This window comes from Sapajus apella, unplaced genomic scaffold, assembly GCF_009761245.1.
Source record: "Sapajus apella isolate SASKATOON/1434 unplaced genomic scaffold, GSC_monkey_1.0 scaffold32, whole genome shotgun sequence".
NCBI lineage: Eukaryota > Metazoa > Chordata > Mammalia > Primates > Cebidae > Sapajus > Sapajus apella.
Genome location: NW_022436972.1, coordinates 9,583,097 through 9,601,583, shown reverse-complemented (window position 1 = coordinate 9,601,583; position 18,487 = coordinate 9,583,097). Strand labels below are relative to the sequence as shown.

At 41.2% G+C, this 18,487-nt stretch overlaps 1 protein-coding gene and 1 long non-coding RNA gene across 5 annotated transcripts in view; one reads left to right on the top strand and one right to left on the bottom strand.

Moving 5' to 3' along the window:
* The window catches only part of DCLK1 (doublecortin like kinase 1), a 357,933-nt gene that overhangs the window by 156,294 nt on the left and 183,152 nt on the right, over positions 1-18,487 (top strand). The window lies entirely within an intron of this gene.
* Positions 10,351-15,698, bottom strand: LOC116562306. Its single transcript, XR_004273872.1, has 2 exons — positions 14,865-15,698; positions 10,351-10,622 (listed from the first exon to the last, which is right to left on the bottom strand). It is a non-coding gene; the product is annotated as an uncharacterized LOC116562306 (long non-coding RNA).

Sequence of the window (18,487 nt, the reverse complement as noted above, 5' to 3'; positions counted from 1 at the left end):
ACCTAGTCTTCGGTCACGTAGTGTTTATAGTTGTGGCCTCTGGAGTTAGATGGACAGGTCATGCACGGGCGTTGTGCCCTTGAGGACCTTACACAAGCTCTGCCCTCACTTTTCTCACAGTGCACTAAGTGTGGAAATGGCACCTGCCTCAAAGGGCTGTTGGCTGAAATGAGATCATTGAGCTGAAGTTCTTAGCACCATTCCTGGTATGTTCATTTTCTAGGGCCTCCATAACAAAGAACCACATACTGGGTGGCTTAAACAACAAATATTTATTTTCTCACAGGCCTAGAGGTCAGAAATCTGAGATCAGGGTGTTGGTGGTGTTAGTTCCATCTGAGGCCTCTGTATGAGTTCATTCTTATGCTATAAAGACATACGTGAGGTTGCGTAATTTACGAAGAGGTTTAGTTGGCTCATGATTCTGTGAGCTGTACAAGCTTCTGCTTCTGAGAGGTCTCAGAAAACTTACAATCATGGCGGGACGTGAAAGGGAAGCAGACACACTTCATATGGCCAGCAGGAGAGGGAGGGAGCAAGTGGGGAAGCGCTACACACTTTCCAACAACCAGATCTCATGAGAATGCACTATCACGAGAACAGCAAGGGGATATCCGCCCCCAAGATCCAATTACCTCACCATGTCCCTCCTTCAAAATTGGAATTACAATTTGATACAAAATTTGGGTTGGGACACAGAGCTAAATCATATCACCCTCTCCCGGGCCTGCAGGTGGGCACCTTCCCCGGGTGCCTTTACACGGTCTTCCCTCTGCATCTGTCTGTGACCAAATTCCCTCTTTTTGTAAGGACGGTAGTAAGATCAGGTGACAGCTCACATCACTGACCTCATTTTAAAGCAATCATCTGTGTCAAGGCCCTCTCTTCAAATGCAGTCATTGTCAAGTACTCAGGTTAGGAATTCAACACATGAATTTGAAGGGGACTCAATTAGGCCTGTGACCGCTAGCAAATAAGAAATGCTCAACAAATGTTAGTTACTTTTTCCTGGGCAGTTATTCTAAACCTTTGTTAATTTTTTTTTTCTATTTCTATTTTTATATATCTATTTGCTACTTAGTAAATGACCCTTCCATATATATATATATATATATATATTTTTTTTTTTTTTTTTGTAGAAAAATGAAGCACCAGGGCATAAACCCATTCAACTTGCAGACTGTCCTTCCCTCTCCATTGCCCCAACCCCCACCGACATCACCCCTTTCCTTCCGGTCTCAGAAAGGGGAGTTTCTCTGTCCCTGCTCCAAGCTCATCCTCACTCCTCTGTGCTCAGACCTCCTCCAGGACCCTGAGCCAGCCCCTGCTCCCTCTTCCTTGCATCTGCAGTTTTGTGCCGTCTTCTCTATCCTTAACCTCTGAGCAGGATCAGGTTCCCCCTTCCACAGACACACTCTCTTGGCCCTGCCTGTCCTTCCAGCAGCTGAGCTCTCTCTGCCTTTTCTCATTGGAGCTTTTGAAGGAAAAGCCTACGTTCTGTTATCTCTGTTTTGTCATTCATTCATTTATTCATTCATTCGTTGAGCACCTTTTTTGCCAGGCACTGAACTAGGCATTGGCAATCTGAAGACATGTATTCATCGTTCCAAGATCAGAGAAGAAAACAGATCATGACAATATAATGAGGTGTGTGACGTGCCTTGTTAGAGAGGAGCCCCGTGGGCCCTGCAGTAGGACTTAGGCACATCCGGCCCAATCGAGGCATAGAGCAAGGTGGCGATGCAGGGGAGAGTTTCCCAGAAGAGGCCCCTGCTCTGAGTCCTGAGAATTAGATGGGCCATGAGCATGGGGAGGTCTTCCCAGCAGGGGCAAAAGCCTGTAAGCAGGAGGCCTGGGGTCCTCTGAGTGGGTGGCATTTTCTTTCCTTCCCTTTGCTCCTGAGCTTACTGGTCTCTACATGTGCCTTGCCATTGAAAAGATTTCATGGGGATTCCACTGGCCCCCCACTGGGTGACCTGGAGAATGTAGTGTGTTCTTTATCTAATGGACAACTTCCCTTCCTTCCGCCTCTCCTCTCTTGGCCCCACACTCACCTGCTGCCCTCATTCCTTTCTCATCTTTCTTTCTCTGTCTTCTCCGTGGAAGCTCCTCTGCTGTGGGCCCCAGAATGTTCTGGGAGCTGACTCAGGCAAGTGAGTTATTAGTGATGTCAGCAAAGGACAGGAGGAAGAGCAGGCACAGGGAGGTAGGAATAAGCATGCATTTGTACAGCATGAGGACTGTGAGTTTTGTGACTGGTCATATGGACAGAGGAGGGGAGAGAGAAAGGGCAGGACTGCACCGAGAGGCCGGGCATCATCAGGATACAGGGTGTGCTTAAGCCATGATGGCCGATGAGATGGGGCTCCCTTTTCCTCATTCCTCACATCAAATTGGGTTCACAGTTGCCTTGTTTTTCCACTCCTGCCATCCTTTGAGTCCACCTCACTGCAGTGTTCATCATGCCTTCTTCCCACTCTGTCTCAGTGGTGCTCCCACCCCAACTCCCTGCTACCTCACTGACGTGCCACCTGCTCCTTGCTACTTCTGTGTGTGTGGCAACCTCTGTTGACTCCTCATGTCAATGCAGAATACCTCTCTTGGACTTTCAGGAATGTCTGTGATCAGACTCCCCATCTTAATTATTTATCGTTAATTGATAAGCCCATATGTATTGGATACTATGTGTGTAGCTCTGGGGTAGTGAGTGTCTGGGATTTTCTGTCTCTTTCTGTACACATACACGAGCTGAGCACTTAGTAAGCAGTCAAGACCTCATGTCAATGCTGAAGCAGAAGGATCACTTGAGCCCACGAGGTCAAGCCTGCAGTGAGCTATGACTGCACCATTGCACTTCAGCCTGGGCCACAGAGCGAGACCCCATCTCTAAACAAAAACAAAGGCTACCTGTAAAATAGCTGATTAAGGATCTACATGAGGGAAGGACTTGCTGGAAGATGTTTGGGAGCCACAGAAAGGATGTCAGAGGAAGGAGGAGGAGAGAATATCTGGGTGGCGGACAGGACCCGTTGGAGGTATTCTGGTGCTGGGCCACACAGAGGGCAAAGGGTGGAGAAACAGTTCAGCTGTGGGAGAAGGATAGGTGTCCAAGTCTGTGGTCGCCAATCAATGAATGTGAATTTTAAGTCCGCAGTTGGAAAAGAAGCCCCTGGGAGTGCAGTTAATGATGAATTGGAAGGATTTCATCTAGACATAGAAAGGAAGTCCAAGATAGGATTATCAGCTGGTAGAAGACGGGAATTATTTGTAACTTGCTCCCTGTCCTTGTGCCAAAAGATAACAAGGTCCAGGGATGGGATTTCATCCCAGAGTTGTGTTAGCAGCTCCACAACCCAGCATTGGGCACAGGAAGAGTGTTTTTACTATGGACTTTTGTTTTTTGAGATGGAGTTTCATTCCTGTTGCCCAGTCTGGAGTGCAATGGTATGATCTTGGCTCACTTCAATATCTACTTCCCAGGTTCAAGAGATTCTCCTGCCTCAGCCTCCTGAGTAGCTGGGATTACAGGTGCATGCCACCATGCCTGGCTAATTTTTGTATTTTCAGTAGAGATGGGGTTTCACCATGTTGGCCAGGCTGGTCTCAAACTCCTGACCTCAGGTGATCTGCCCACCTTGGCCTCTCAAAGTGCTGGGATTACAAGCATGAGCCACTGCACCCGGCCTACTATGCACTTTTGATCAAAGCACTTATCTTCCTGTCTTCTTGTATCTCATCATTTCTCACAGGAGTGTTGTCATCAAGCTCTGAGCCTTGGCTTCCGTGTCATGTCCTTCAACCTAAAAGGGAACAAGTGTACATGTGTTGTTCCAAATTGGAGAGTTCCCGGCCGGGGCCCAGAGAACCCCCTTTTAATTCTTTTCTTCTTTCTCAGTGCTTCAGTTACCTTGAAGCCAATTGATCATTCTCTGCCTACCTCATTGGCAAAAATTATATAAGAAAATGATATCCTGGTAACAGACTATCCTGACATAGCACAGCCGATTGTTGAAGAGCGGAAATCTTATAACTTGGGTTGGCTGTTTGAACTACACAATGCTGAAGAGCTGGTTTCACTCACTTTTCTTGTTGGTAGAACTGAGTGTATTCCTGGGGTGTCTGCTCTTGCCTATCACGTATGTTACCCTAACAATGTGTCGCTTGTTTCTCTGTTACTCCGTGGGTTCTTTGCTGGTTCCATGGTCCTGGATGCTCATGGGCAGCCCAGTCTCATCTCTGTTCTGCCACTGCCCCATGTGCAAACTGAGGTTGGCAATTAACATTTAGGGCACTGAAATGAGACTACTTTTTCTGCTTTTGATCTCACCAATTCTCCCCACAAGGTATCTGTGAAATTAACTGTAGTAGTCCATTGTGTGCTGGCATAACAGAATACCCAAGGCTGAGTGATTTATAAAGAATATAAATTTATGTATCACAGTAATCGAGGTTGAGAAATCCAAGATCAAGGAGATCAAGGTGCCTGCAGGTTAGGTGCCTGGTAAGGGTCCAGTTTCCACTCCCAGAAGGCACCTTGAAGGCTGAATCCTCCAGAAAGAGGAACACGGTTCTTCACATGGCAGAAGAATGGACGAGCCAATAGAGAAAGAGGCATTAAACACACCCATGAGGGTGGAGCCATCACTGCTTAATCACCTCTTAGAGACCCCACCTCCCAATACTGATATATTGATGATTAAATTTCAGCATGAGTTTTGGAGGAGACAAATATTCAAACTGTGGCATTAGCTATTTTTATTCTTTTGGCAAAATATTAGAAGTGGGGTTGGCTAGAAAAAAATCCTACCTTTCAAAAAATGCTAATATCATTGGGCCTGATACATTAAAGCAAAGTGAATGGTCTCAAATGTGGGAAAGTGGCACTTCTGATATTGCTGTGCACAACTTATATCTGGATGGAGCCATGAATGGAAAATAATTCTTTAATTGTTAGGAAGATTGGCGAACTCTAGGGAAGCTAGGCAGCTCTGAAAAGAAAAGGTGTGAGGGTCTTGTTCCCCTAGTGGAAAGGAGAAAGAGAGCTTCAGCTTGTGAGAGAGACCTCAAACAATGCCATAGACCATTTGGCTGCTATAACAAAATTCCATAGACTGAGTGGCTTATAAACAACAGAAATTTATTTCTCACAGTTCTGGAGGCTGGGAAGTCCAAGATCAAAACATCTTGGTGAGGAATCATTTCCTAGATCACAGGTAGTATCTTCTTAGTGTGGAAGGGGAAAGGCGACCCTCTGGGGCCTCTTGTATAAGGTCACTCATCCCATTCATGAGGGCTTCACTCTCATGCCTGATCACCTCCCAAAGGTGCCACTTCTCAATACTATTACATCGGGGGTTAGGATTCAATATACACATTCTAAGAGGAACACAAGCATTCAGCTCATAGCAAACAGCTAAGTCACCACTGACTTTGCCCCTTAGACAACTGAGTGAGTGTGTGTTGGGTGAAGGGCCAGCATTTCTTAGAGAAAGAGGAGCCCCCAACAAGGAAACATGCCATCTCTGTTGAGCCCACTGGAAAAGTTTCTTTGGGATGCCTTAACAGAGAATCATAAACTTGGCTTAAAACAACAGAAATGTATCCTCTCACAGTTCTTGAGGCCAGAAGTTCATAATCAAGGTGTCAGTAGAGTTGTGCTTCCTCCCAAGGCCCAAGAGGAGAATTGTTCCTTGTCTCTTCCAGCTTCTAGTGGCTCCAACCATCCTTGGCTTGTGGCTACCTCACTTCAATCTCTACCTCCATCTTCACATGGCTTTCTCCTCTCTATCTGCTCTTCTGTCTCTTATAGGGACATTTGTTACTGGATTCAGGGCCAACCTATTAACCTAAGATGACCTTATCTCAAGGTCCTTAACTTTTTCCAAATAAGGTCACATCTGCAACTATTGGGGGTTAGGACTTGGCTGTATCTTTGTGGGAGCCACCATTCAACCCACTACACACCAATGGAATCAGGACTTCAGACACTCACATGATGTGTCCTAACTGTTGGTTCAAAAACTGTGCAGATTATAGTCGCAGGAGAAGTGAAAATTCCCTGAGACACTGTACCTCTGTTACTATGGCGGTAATTTCCCTGACTTTTACCTTCTTTTAATGTGTAGCATTTACACCAGACCCAGGGAAAACCACTGAAGAGATTGTGCTGTTTTGAATTGTAGATAAACATTTTGTTTCCTTGTTGGTTGGCTGATGGTTAGGATGTAGGTGGGAGAATGCCATGGGTTGGGAAGGTCGGTGCAATCCTGAGAAAAACCTTTTCTTCACTTTGCACCCAAAGGCCATTGTTTGTAGAGATGTCCTCTATGCTGGAACTGTTTTTATCTTCTTGTTTTGTTCTTTCGTTTTGTTTTTGTTTTTGTTTTCCTCTTAGAAAGTAAGACTGAGAATCTATGATCTACTGAGAGAATTTTTTGTAAATCAGAAACTTGGCATGTCAGTACCTAACCTTGCAGCCCACCTTTGTGAGAGAAGAATTGCAGCTGCCACTTGTAATTGAATTTCAGAGAAATTTCAATAGATCGACAATCAGGTGGACTGTAATATAATGCTATTGTTTTATTATCAGTGTGTAAGCTGTTCATGCTAATTTGACTTTCTGCCAAAGACTTGTGGACAGTAGTAATTGCCAGTAGGAGCAACTTCATCTGATGTTCAGGAAAAGAAAGCTAAGAGGAATTCTGCTGGAGGAAGTGTCAGTTGAATGCACTCTGTAGAGAGCACAAAGCCTAAAGCCCCTCCCTGGTCACCGCTGCTGCCCATGCTGTGCTGAGTTCTGCGGCATTAAGTGTGTCCACAATGTTGTGGAACCATCACCATCATCCATCCCCAGAACTTTTTCATCTTCTTCAACTGAAGCTTCAGACTCATTAAACACGGCTTCTCTACTCCTCCTCGCTCAGGCCCCTGGCACCCGTCATTCCACCTCTGGTCTGGGAATTTCACTATTCTAGGTACCTCATCTAAGTAAAATTATGCTATATTTGTCTTTTGTAAAAAACTCATTTCACTTAGCATAATGTCCTCAGGATTCATCCATATTGTATGTAGCATATGTCTGAATTTTTATTCTTTTTAAGGCTGAATAACATTCTCTTTTATGGTTATGTCATATTTTGTTTATTCATCCATCAATGAATATTTGGACTGTTTCTACCTTTTAGCTATTGTGAATAGTGCTGCTATGAATATGGGTGCAGAAATCTATTCAAGATACAGCTTTCGGTTCTTTTGGGCATATACCCAGAATAGGACTTGCTGGATCATATGGCAATTCTGCATTTAATTTTTTTTGAGAATTCAGCATGCCATTTCCCACAGTGGCTACATCATTTTTTATTCCCACAAGCATTTCACAAGAGTTCTAATTTCCCCACATCCTTGCCAACACTAGTTATTTTCTGTTTTCTGTTTATTTGTTAGTAATGACCACCCTAATGGGTGGAAACCCATTTGGATTTTTAAATGAATTGTGTTTTCAGAAAAGTTTTTTCATATGTTTCTTGTGTGCATTTTGTTTGTCTCTTGACTTCGATCTTTCTGTTATTCCTCAGCGTTTCCTTAGCTCCTGACATCTTGCTTCAAATGTCTAGGAACTCTCCCTATGGCCCTCCTCTCTTTGGAATGAGAAGTTCAGATCCCTTACACTCTCTTATTCTTCTTGATTTGGGATTTTTGGTCATTTTTTTCTCTATATGGCTCTGAACAGTATTCCTAAGGTTGGACACAACACAAAACAAAACAGCAGAGAGAGAGAGAGAAAGAAAGAAATAGAGAGAACACAAATGCTCTACTCCACCCCTGAGAGAGGAAGGGCGCCTGGATGCAGACGGATTAAGCATAGTTGATTCTCAGTGGCTTCCAGTCAGTCCTCCTAGAAGAGGAGGGGAGCAGTGTGGTTTCTTAACTATTTTTTAGCTGCTTTCTGATGAACTTTTCTTCATGGGAGGACATTTCAAGGTTTCCCTGAGTAGAAATTTTCTCTTTCTGTGCTTTGCATAGCCACTGGTAAACTGAAATCCCTAAAAAAGTAAATATTTTTAAATGTGGAAACACCGCTTACAACCAAGTGAATAACATTTGGCTAACGAAGAGCATGGAACTATCAGATGGAATTAGGGCCACGTGCACACAGTACAAAAGCTCCAGATGCTCGTATTAATTCAGTTACATTGGAGTCAAAGAATCAGTGGAGCTGGTCCTTTGGACCAACTGGTCATGTAAATACAGATGGCCAACACATGCCCAGCTTGACTCGTTGGTCAAACAGAGTAGAGATTTATTGACGTATACGGGAATATTCTTTTCCTATTGAAGGATGGCTGTGTGTTGTACTTATTTCTAAAATTATTAGTATTATGAATGACACATTCATGAAGCACCTGCCCTGTGTTAGGAAGAGACAGAATAAAGAACTGCACCCGTGATCTCAGAACAGTGTCTTCTAGGACATGACGTAAAGGAACTTACTGATTTCATGTCACAGCAACTTAAGTTATGGCTTAAGTCAGTGGTTGGCAGACGTTTTCTGAAAAGGTCAGAGAGTAAATATTTTAGGCTTTGTGAACCATATACTCTCAGTTGCAACTACTGAACTCTGTATCTGGAAAGCTGCTATAGCCATATGTAAACAAATGAGCATGGCTGTGTTCCTAAAACTTTATTCATGGGCACTGAAATTTGAATTTCCTACCATTTTTTACCTGTCACAAAATGCGATCCTTCTCGTGAGTTTTTTTTTCAACCATTTTAAAATGTAAAAACCATTCTTAGCTCCAGGGCTGTACAAAAAGATTTGGCCCATAGATTTCAATTTACAAAACCCTTGGAAGTCATAGCTTCCAAGAATGTTTCTTTTTGATGCTCAGATTTTTGTATGTGTAGGAAAACTTGGATGCAAGCAAAATAAAAAGTATGTTCTAGCAAGTCGTTTACGAAGATTTGAATTTATGAGATGAAAACAAATATTTCCGGCTGCATGCCTCAGTGTAATTTGCTTTGCTGATTTAACATCTTCCTGAAGGCAGAATTTTAGGTAGTAAAGTTAATCTGCCAAGTAGGAAAGGAAGATGGAAGTTTAAAAACTCTAGCACTGCCTATGAAATCTTAAATCCTGCATTCATGCTATTTGCATGTTCATTTCCTCTTTTACAAAATGCTCCTGGGATTCTTATGGTTTCATTGTTAGTGAAAATTGTTTCTTTTTTTTCCTCTTCACAACCCTGTATTATAAATTCTCAAAACCTGGCACTTCATGGCACATTCCTTTTGAACATCTCTAATTCTACAATTTTATACACCCCCTTATTTTCCAAATTTAATTAGTTTCCAGAAGTTCTGCAGAGAAAATGAGCCATAATAATTCTTGATTGTTTCCACTTATCTTCTTATAATTTGATACAAGAGGATTTTACTGCATTTTAAAGTAGTTTTAATTTGAAAAAGATGGTCTTCTCCAAGTTTAACTTCATACAGTAGTAATAATTTAACTACTATTTCCTAGTTGTAGAAGTATTTTTCTATCTAAAAAATTGCTTTTCCCAAATTATTATACTACCATTGTGTTAGTCTGTTTTTACACTGCTAAGAGGGCATACTCAAGATTGGGTAATTTATAAAGAAAAGAGGTTTAGTTGGCTCACAGTTCTGCATGGCATGGGAGGCCTCAGTAAACTTACAATGGTGGCAGAAGGGAAAGAGACATGTCTTACATGGCTGCAGACGAGAGAGAGAAATGCATGAGAATTCAAGAAAAACTACCATCTAGAAAACCATGAGATCCCATGAGAATTAACTCACTATCATGAGGACAACATGGGAGAAACTTCCCCCATTATCCAGTCATTTCCCACAAGGTCTTTCCCTAAACACCTGGAGATTACAATTCAAGATGAGATTTGGGTAGGGATACAAAGTCTAACCATATCATCCATGATAATAATTTAACTACTTCATGGTTCTAGAAACACGTAGAACATTGAAGTTCTAAGTTACCATTGACTAGACCAATGCCAGAAATTTCATACCCTTTAACCTCTCAGTATAAACCAATTCTTGACAATCTGGTCTTTACATTCACAAAATATGGCCTAGCAAGACTTCCTATTATGTTTCCTACTCTACCAAAACATTCAATAACAGCCTCTAGTAAATTGTAGAATTAAAATATTTTCATTGTTCCCCACTATACTAACTATGGAATCTCCTCCACTGGGCGATAAAGATGCATTTGGTTTTTAGTGCCTCAAGCATAGTAGGCTCTCAAGAAAATTCACCTCCCCAGTTTGCCCTTTGCAAGTTTCCTCTATAAGTCATGAAACAAAAGAGCTTGAAGAGACATTGCTCATTTAGTATAATTTCTTATTTTAAAGAAGACAAAACTGGCAATCAGAGATGTTAGGCTCCCACTGTGAGTGATTTACAGAGTCAAGATGAGGAGAATCCAGTTCTGCCGATTCACTGCAGTGTGGCGTCCTGCCCATGATCCACTTGTTCTTGGGGCACTGTCATGATTCCTTGTTTCTATCTTAGAAGTGAAGGAGGTGTCCTATAAAGGCTTTCCTGTTCTTAGTTCACTCTTCTGAATATATAATGTAAAACAACTAACAATGAACAAAGCAGAAAAGACGAAGGGAACATAAGAGAGTCCAGATAATCCAGGATCTGTACAAACCACTCTTTCATACAATCAGGAACTGGTCATGGTGGCATAAGTAATAACTAGCATAAATGTAAAATAATGAATAAAGACCACATGTTTGCCTTTCTTCAGGTTGGCAGAACATATATATGTTACCAGAATTTCCTATGCTTTAGAGTTTCTCTCTAAAACCCTCTAGAACTTAATGAAACTCAATGGAAGACTGAAGCCATTAGCCATTGTTTTGTTGGAAAATTTTTGTTTCTGTATATTTCTGTGTGCATGAAAAATACACACCTGTATTGATTTGCTAAAATTTCTGTAATAAATCACCGTGCTCTGAGTGGCTTAAACACAAAAATGTATTGTCTCACACTTCTGAGGGCTGGGGGTTCAAGATAAAGGCGTTGACAGGGTTGGTTTCTTCTGAAAGCTGTTAGGGAGAATCAGTTCCAGGCCCCTCCCCTAGCTTCTGGTGTTTGCTGGCAATCTTTGGCTTTCCTTGGCTTACAGAAGCATCTTCCAATCTCTGCCTTTATATTTATGTGCCCTTCTTCCTGTGTCTTTGTCAAAGTGTCCTTTTCTTATAAAGCCACCAGTCATGTTGATTTAGGGGCCCGCTCAACTCCAGGATGACCTCATCTTAACTAATTACATCTGCAATGACTGTATTTCTCGCTCTCTCTTGCTTTTGCTTTTTTTGAAATGGAGCCTCGCTCTGTCTCCCAGCCTGAAGTACAGTGGTGCGATCTCAGCCCACTACAACCTCTGCCTCCTAGGTTCAAGCAATTCTTCTCCCACAGCCTCCTGAGTAACTGGGACTATATGTGTGTGCCACCATGCCCAGCTAATTTTTTGTATTTTTAGTAGATACAGGGTTTCACCATATTAGCCAGGATGGTCTTGATCTCCTGACCTCATGATCCACCTGCCTCAGCCTCCCAAAGTGCTGGGATTATAGGCATGAGCCATCACGCCTGGTCCTGCAATGACTCTATTTCCAAACAAGGTTATATCCTGACGTACTGGGAATTAAAACTTCAACCTATGAATTTTGGGGGACACAGTTCAACCCACAGCAACACCCTTGACTGAGATACTGCAAAAAAATAAGACAACTATTTTGTTCACTGTAAAGTTTCATATAGACACTTCTTGAGCTGAAAAATTTTTGATAACAGTTCATATGTTTGGACACTGAAGGGCAGTATAACACTACAAATAATTGCAAAAAGACGTTTATGACTTGATTGCTTTAGAAATTACATGATGATGATTTTGTTTAAATGAATTTATAACTATGGCTATCATGTATGGTGATTTTAACCTTATTTTTATCTGATTACACTTAATATTGAAGTCAGACTTAAAACTTGTGGATAACACATTGAAGTTTGTCTAAATCAGAAACAAGGAGAAAACTTCAATTTTGAGATTTGCATTGAATGGCTATGCCTTTTTTGTGATTTTAAACCTTTAAATTGCTGTTCATTATGGTAGTTCATGCTTAGATCTCATTTCCTTTAGCATTAAGGAAGCTATGATTGGCGTGGACAAACGTTTCAGCCTCAAGGGAATTTTCAATCATCTGCTTGTCAGGTACTTGAAAAGAATATTATTTCATGGGATGCAAGGGGAAAGTTTATCTTAATTTAGTTAGTGCACCGTATTCTTCACATATAAAAGAAAAATGGATAATATACAGCAGGAAAGAAAATATGGTTTTCATGTAATTTGGTCAGTGCTGATTACAGTTCTAATAATGCGTTATGGTTGTCTGAATCCAACAGCTGTTAGACAGAATAATTTTCAGTGTAAAACCGGTACAAGGAAAGGACAGGCTGGAAACCACTGATTTATTTTGCTCTCTGTTCCTGGATAGTTGACCCTGAGAGTAATCTTGGAAGTTTATGTTTCACCAACATTAACTTACGGGCTATATTGCTATTATTTGCTTTTTTCAGGACATTTGGGGGCCTGACATGCCTATGCATGATCTTATCAAATTCTTTCAATCATCCTGGGAGGCGGATGCAATATTATCCTCATTCTTTCTGTGAAGAAATGTGTTGAATAGGTGACCCAAGTCTCCCATTCATGGAACTGACTTTTAAACTTGAGTTTCTCTGACTCTGGAGACTATGCTCAAAACCTCTATTATATGCTGTTCTATATTGCTGCATTGTTTAAAGTGAATTGGAACATAAAAATACGTAAACATGAGCATGTTCTCATCCAAATAACAAAAGCATCTTCCTGTGCTGGGTAGAGGTTCTGTACATAAATGGACTGGACCACGAGGGACATTCAGAGCCAATTATGACATCGTGAGAGAAGGCCATCAGTAATATGAGATAAGCTTGTGGAAGGAGAAAATAATCACGTCAACTCATTCCTGGTTTGTGAGAAATGTAATAAATAAAAATACACCATTAGAAATGATTTTTGGGCCAGGCACGGTGGCTCACGCCTGTAATCCCAGCACTTTGGGAGGCCAAGGCGGGTGGATCACAAGGTCAAGAGATCGAGACATCCTGGTCAACATGGTGAAACCCCGTCTCTACTAAAAATACAAAAAATTAGCTGGGCATGGTGGCACGTGCCTATAATCCCAGCTACTCAGGAGGCTGAGGCAGGCGAATTGCCTGATACCAGGAGGCGGAGGTTGCAGTGAGCCGAGATCGCACCATTGCACTCCAGCCTGGGTAACAAAAGCAAAACTCGGTCTCCAAAAAAAAAAAAAAATAACTATTTGTGAAAAGCTCTGATGTTTTTGGCCAGGCATGGTGGCTCATGCCTTTAATCCGAGCACTTTGAGAGGCTGAGGCAGGAGGATTGGCTTGAGTCCAGGAGTTCAAGACCAGCCTGGGCAACATAGTGAGACCCCATGTCTACAAAAAAATTTAACAGTTAACCAGGTATAGTGATGAGTGCCTGTAGTCAGATTTTGGGGAGACTGAGGCAGAGGATTGCTTGAGCCCAGGAGGTTGAGGTTACAGTGAGGTGTGATCCCACCATTGCACTCCAGCCTGGGCAACAGAGACCCTGCCTCTAAAACAAGTAAGTAAACAAACAAATAAAAGCTCTGATTTTTATCCTTTCACTCTGATGTCTTAAACCCATTTCCCCAGATAGCTGAGTTTTATTTACTCTGCTTCCTTCCAGCTAAAGCTAACATTTTTAATAGTTTTTAATGGCCCTGGTGATTTTTTTCACATTTGAGCCGAGAAGATGTGGCCAAGAGGAAAATGACTGCACATGGTAGATTTTTATTTTTAGAGAGCGATCATTCATTTTTAAGGTGAAGTTGGTAGCTTTTAAAACCATGATTTGCCCTTGCAGCCAGAGATTAAGGGGTGAGAAAGGGAAGTAGAAGGAGCTTCTTGGCTTTGTTGGAGGGATTTAGTTTTCTTCCACCTCTACTGGGCTGGTAACATTTGCTCTAAAATTTCCTGTTGTAAATTCTCCACTTTATTTCTCTCCTCTTCTCTCCAGGAATAAGTCATGATAATCAAGCATAGGAAAAGAGAGGAAAGAGACAGGAAACAATCTGTTGACTAACACAACCCTTTCCCAGGACAGGAATGTAAGCACATGTAGATGCATCCATGTACACGTGCGCATAAACATGTACACATAAGTGCACACACACACATAAGACTTGCTGTGTTGGTATTTTCATGAGCTCTAATTTCTAGGAGTGGTTGGTCTTGACTGTGCCCTACCCTGCCTTTGGAAATTACAAGAGCTAGAGTCTATCCGGAAGCTTGGTAGTCTCTCCTGAGATCACAGATACAGCCAAGAGTACTGTGCATATTAACCATGTGCTCTGTGCATATTAACCATGGCTGCTGGAATTCTCTCCTGGAGACTACAAACTGCCTGCCCACGGGTTGAATCCAGGACATGGACATGTCTCATTTGCAATACACAGTGTTTCTTATAAAACATGATTTTATTGCCAACTTTTTAAAAATCAGGGGCTTTCAAATGAAAATCTGATTTCACTTTCTCATAAGAAATTAATGAATCTGGCCTACTTTCCTGCATGACAAGTGTTGAGCTGCCCCATTTATGGGTGGGAGATGTTCCAGGTCAGTGCAGTCCCCATCAGTTTCCTATTGTCTGCCTGTGTTCGTGGCCATTGATCGCTCTGTTTGCATAGTGTTTTATTATGCCTGGCCCACTTCACTGTGTATGTTACCTGCCAGGTCTCTGTAGGCTTTTGAAGTCATGATGCTTTATGCCTTGGTTCATGCATCGTGACGAGATGGAAACCAGCCCTATGTTACTCACTCAACTCCAGATTTAGATAAAAAAGATTTAATTATAGTTGCTCTAATATACATAATATACAATGAAGACAAAGAGGAAATGTTGACATAAGGTATTTTCGTCACCATATATAATTTTTAAAAGACCATTAAGAATATCTCGAAGTTTGTATTCATAGTTGTGTGCCCACATCAGAATTTATTTATGAAAACATAATGGCTTGAAACCAAGCCTTCACTTTGAACTGTAATTTTTTTAAATCTTACTATTGCCATCTTTCTCTCAACCTTTCATTAGCTGTGTTTAGATCTTAATACAATTATGTAAAAACAGTATTATTATTCAAACAATTCCAGAGAATGTTTCCATTTATAATTTTAAGAGCTCACTTGCTCTCAAATATATTTTTTGGAGAGCAAATACTTTCCTCCAATATTTTTTAAGCCATGTAAATATGTTTAGTAGCTGCATTTAAGTATGGGCAAAAAAAAATAAATTCATTCCTAAAATAATTTTAGAATTCTAGGTTGCCTTTGTACTGAATATTACCAGGATGATTATTATCAATTAGAAGTGGTTAAGCACTCAGTGAACAGAACACAGACTAGTATGCTGCACAGAACACCCAAGAGACAAAAGGCTCTGTCCTCAGCTCATTTAGAACAAAATCCAAAGTTTTGTAGGGGCTCCCGTTATGGAGATAGTGGTGTTGATGGTAATGATGGTGATAGTGGTGTTAATGGTGGTAGTGGTGGTGGTGGTAGTTATGCTGAGGTTGGTAGTATGGTTGTGGTGATGGTGATGGTAGTGATGGTATGTGATGGTGATGGTGGTGGTTGTGATGGTTATAGTGTTAATGGTGGTGATGGTTATAGTGGTGGCGGTGGTAGTTATAGTGGTGATGGTGATGGTTATAGTGATGTAGTGGTGGTAGTGATGGCTATTGTAGTGGTGCTGGTGGTAGTGGTGTTATAGGGGCAATGGCAATGATAGTGAAAGTAGCGGTAGTGGTGGTGGTGGTTATAGCAGTGATGGTGGTGATGGTTGTAGTAGTTGGTGGTGGTAGTACTGATGGTAGTTATAGTGGGGATGTTGGTGATAGTTATAATGGTGGTGGTGATGGTGAGGCTCATAATCATTTTGGAAATGTTAGCTTTATGGGATTGTTGTTGTTTGAAAAACATCCTTTGCTTAAGCAGACTCATTTGCACTGTATAAAAATGCCTTTTAATCTCAAGCTATATTGCAGAGAAGTAGATTCAAAATAGAAATGTTTAAAGCAACAAACTCCATGCTTTAATGTCAAGAGACCTTTATAAATGTTCCTGGAAAAAGCATACTTCCATGACTTAGGGACTATTATTTTTCACACTCTCAGGCAGCAAGCCAGTGCACAAGAACATACCAGGCAAAGGGATTTACTTTTATGTTTTCAGCTCTCAAATATATGCCAATACTTTTGATACTTACAATTTTCTTTCAAAACTTTTTAAAAATCTGATTTTACCAAACAGTCCTTGTGAGGAATCAATGTAACATCATGTTTCAAGTCTCTCTTAGGGCCTCACGCCTCATGGGTCTTAGCACTCGTCCTGGGCTCCTTCTAAAAAACGTCAAGAGGGAAACTCATAGCACCAGAATGCATTTATGTGCATGTTGAATAAGGGTCAGCAAAATCATAAGAGAGCAATGAGTTGCTTTAAAAACATTTTTAAGTCCTGACTCTATCTGAGGATGTTGCCTGACACAGATTTTGTGGGTTGGGTGTGGTTCTCTGGGTTTGAAGCCTGACTTTTGTAACTTTGTCTGCATGCCAAGACTTCTGTAAAGCACCTTACACTCACTGATTAGTGACTCTGTTCCTTCACTCTGAGTTTATTTTGCCCCAAACCTATTCTATTAATGGTGTTTTGTAGGCTTATGTACTTCTTTAGTAGGAGAACCTCAGAGCATCATTTCTTTGCTCTTCATCTTGGCTTTTATAAATAGTAACCACCCTAACAAAGAACATACAGTAAACTCATAAAAGAATAAACATTTGAAAATCCTTTTTAACAGTATAATTATTTTCAAAGTTTTTAATGGTTGTTTGTAGATCAAAAGTTGAATGGACTGAATCCAGGCCAGAGGAGCATTTGTATGGGTTTACATAGTACCACAGATTTAATTTTTTAATTGGGGATGTTAAATTTACAACAATTCTTTCTATTAAAATGTTTTCAGAGAAAGTAATATTGGAGCACAGTGCCTGATGCTGCTTACTTTGGACAGGGCATTTATGATCCAGTTTGCCTCTGATGGTTTTTTTTTTCTTTTGGCCGAGCCTTCACTCGTCCATATTCCCTGCCTATCCCTGGTTGGTCCCGTGTTTATGACTCCTGCTATGAACACTTCTTGGCATTGGTGATGAGAACTTGAAGTATTCCTCAGAATGACTTGAAGATAGCATTATGTCCAATATCACTCCCCAAGCATTACACAGACGACCAACCATATGCTCGGTGCCACATTTTACCCTTTAAGGATTTCCAAAAGATTCTGTATTATGTGGCTTCGTGTTTCTCTTAATAGTTTTCTTTCTTCTTTTTCCAGTTATCATAGTAAGATGTTTCTGCCTAATTAGAAACCATGCCACAATCTCAACTACCTACTTGCATGAATCTTTTGGGAGATCCTCTCAGCAGTAGAATATAAGTTTAATCTTTTTCTATCCCAGAAGATGATGAATTCAATCAGACGGTTCAGATAAGCCAATTTCCTGGGCTTGGCCACCCTTAATCTTGAACACTCATTGTAAGGTAATTGATTTAGGTTAGCTTCTGGGTTCAGACCAGAGATTATTTGTACCCTCTCCAAAGAAACTACTGTGTTACAGTTTTCATTTTCTTGGACTATCCTTTAATTCCTTAAGTGAAAGGCAGGCAAGTAGGTAAGCTATTCTAAAAAGGAGATACACAACAGTAAAAGATGTCTTAGTAGGAGAAGCCAAACAGAGTAATAGGACTGATGTGGTAACTTGGCAAAAGACCAGGATTGGAAACCTTCTGAGTAATCGCTATTCTTCATGCCTCTCTTTCCCAGCTATTTTAAGAGTTTAGTGTTCTATTCTTAAATAATAGCCCAAAATCCCTCAGAATGATATTTAACACAGAGACCTACCTACTATGCCTTACTAACATCAGCACTGACAGCAGTAGCTGCTCAGCCCTGGTGTTCTCTACAAGCCAGGCAAGGTACTGATTACATACATTATCTCATTGAATCCTCACGAAACACTACAGGGTGAGCATTGGTAGCTCCATTTTACATATGAGGAAACTGAGGCTTGAAGATGTTAAACAGATGTCCAGGGTCACACATCTATCAGGTGGCCAAGCCAAGATACTTAGTCAGTATTTGTTACTAGAAGGTCATTTTACACTTTGCTTTGGTCTGAACGTTTGTATCCCCCAAAATGCCTACATGTTGAAATCCTAACCTCCAAGGCGATGTATTAGGAGGCGGACCTTTGGGAGGTGATTAGGTCCATTAGGTCACGAGGGCATCATCCCC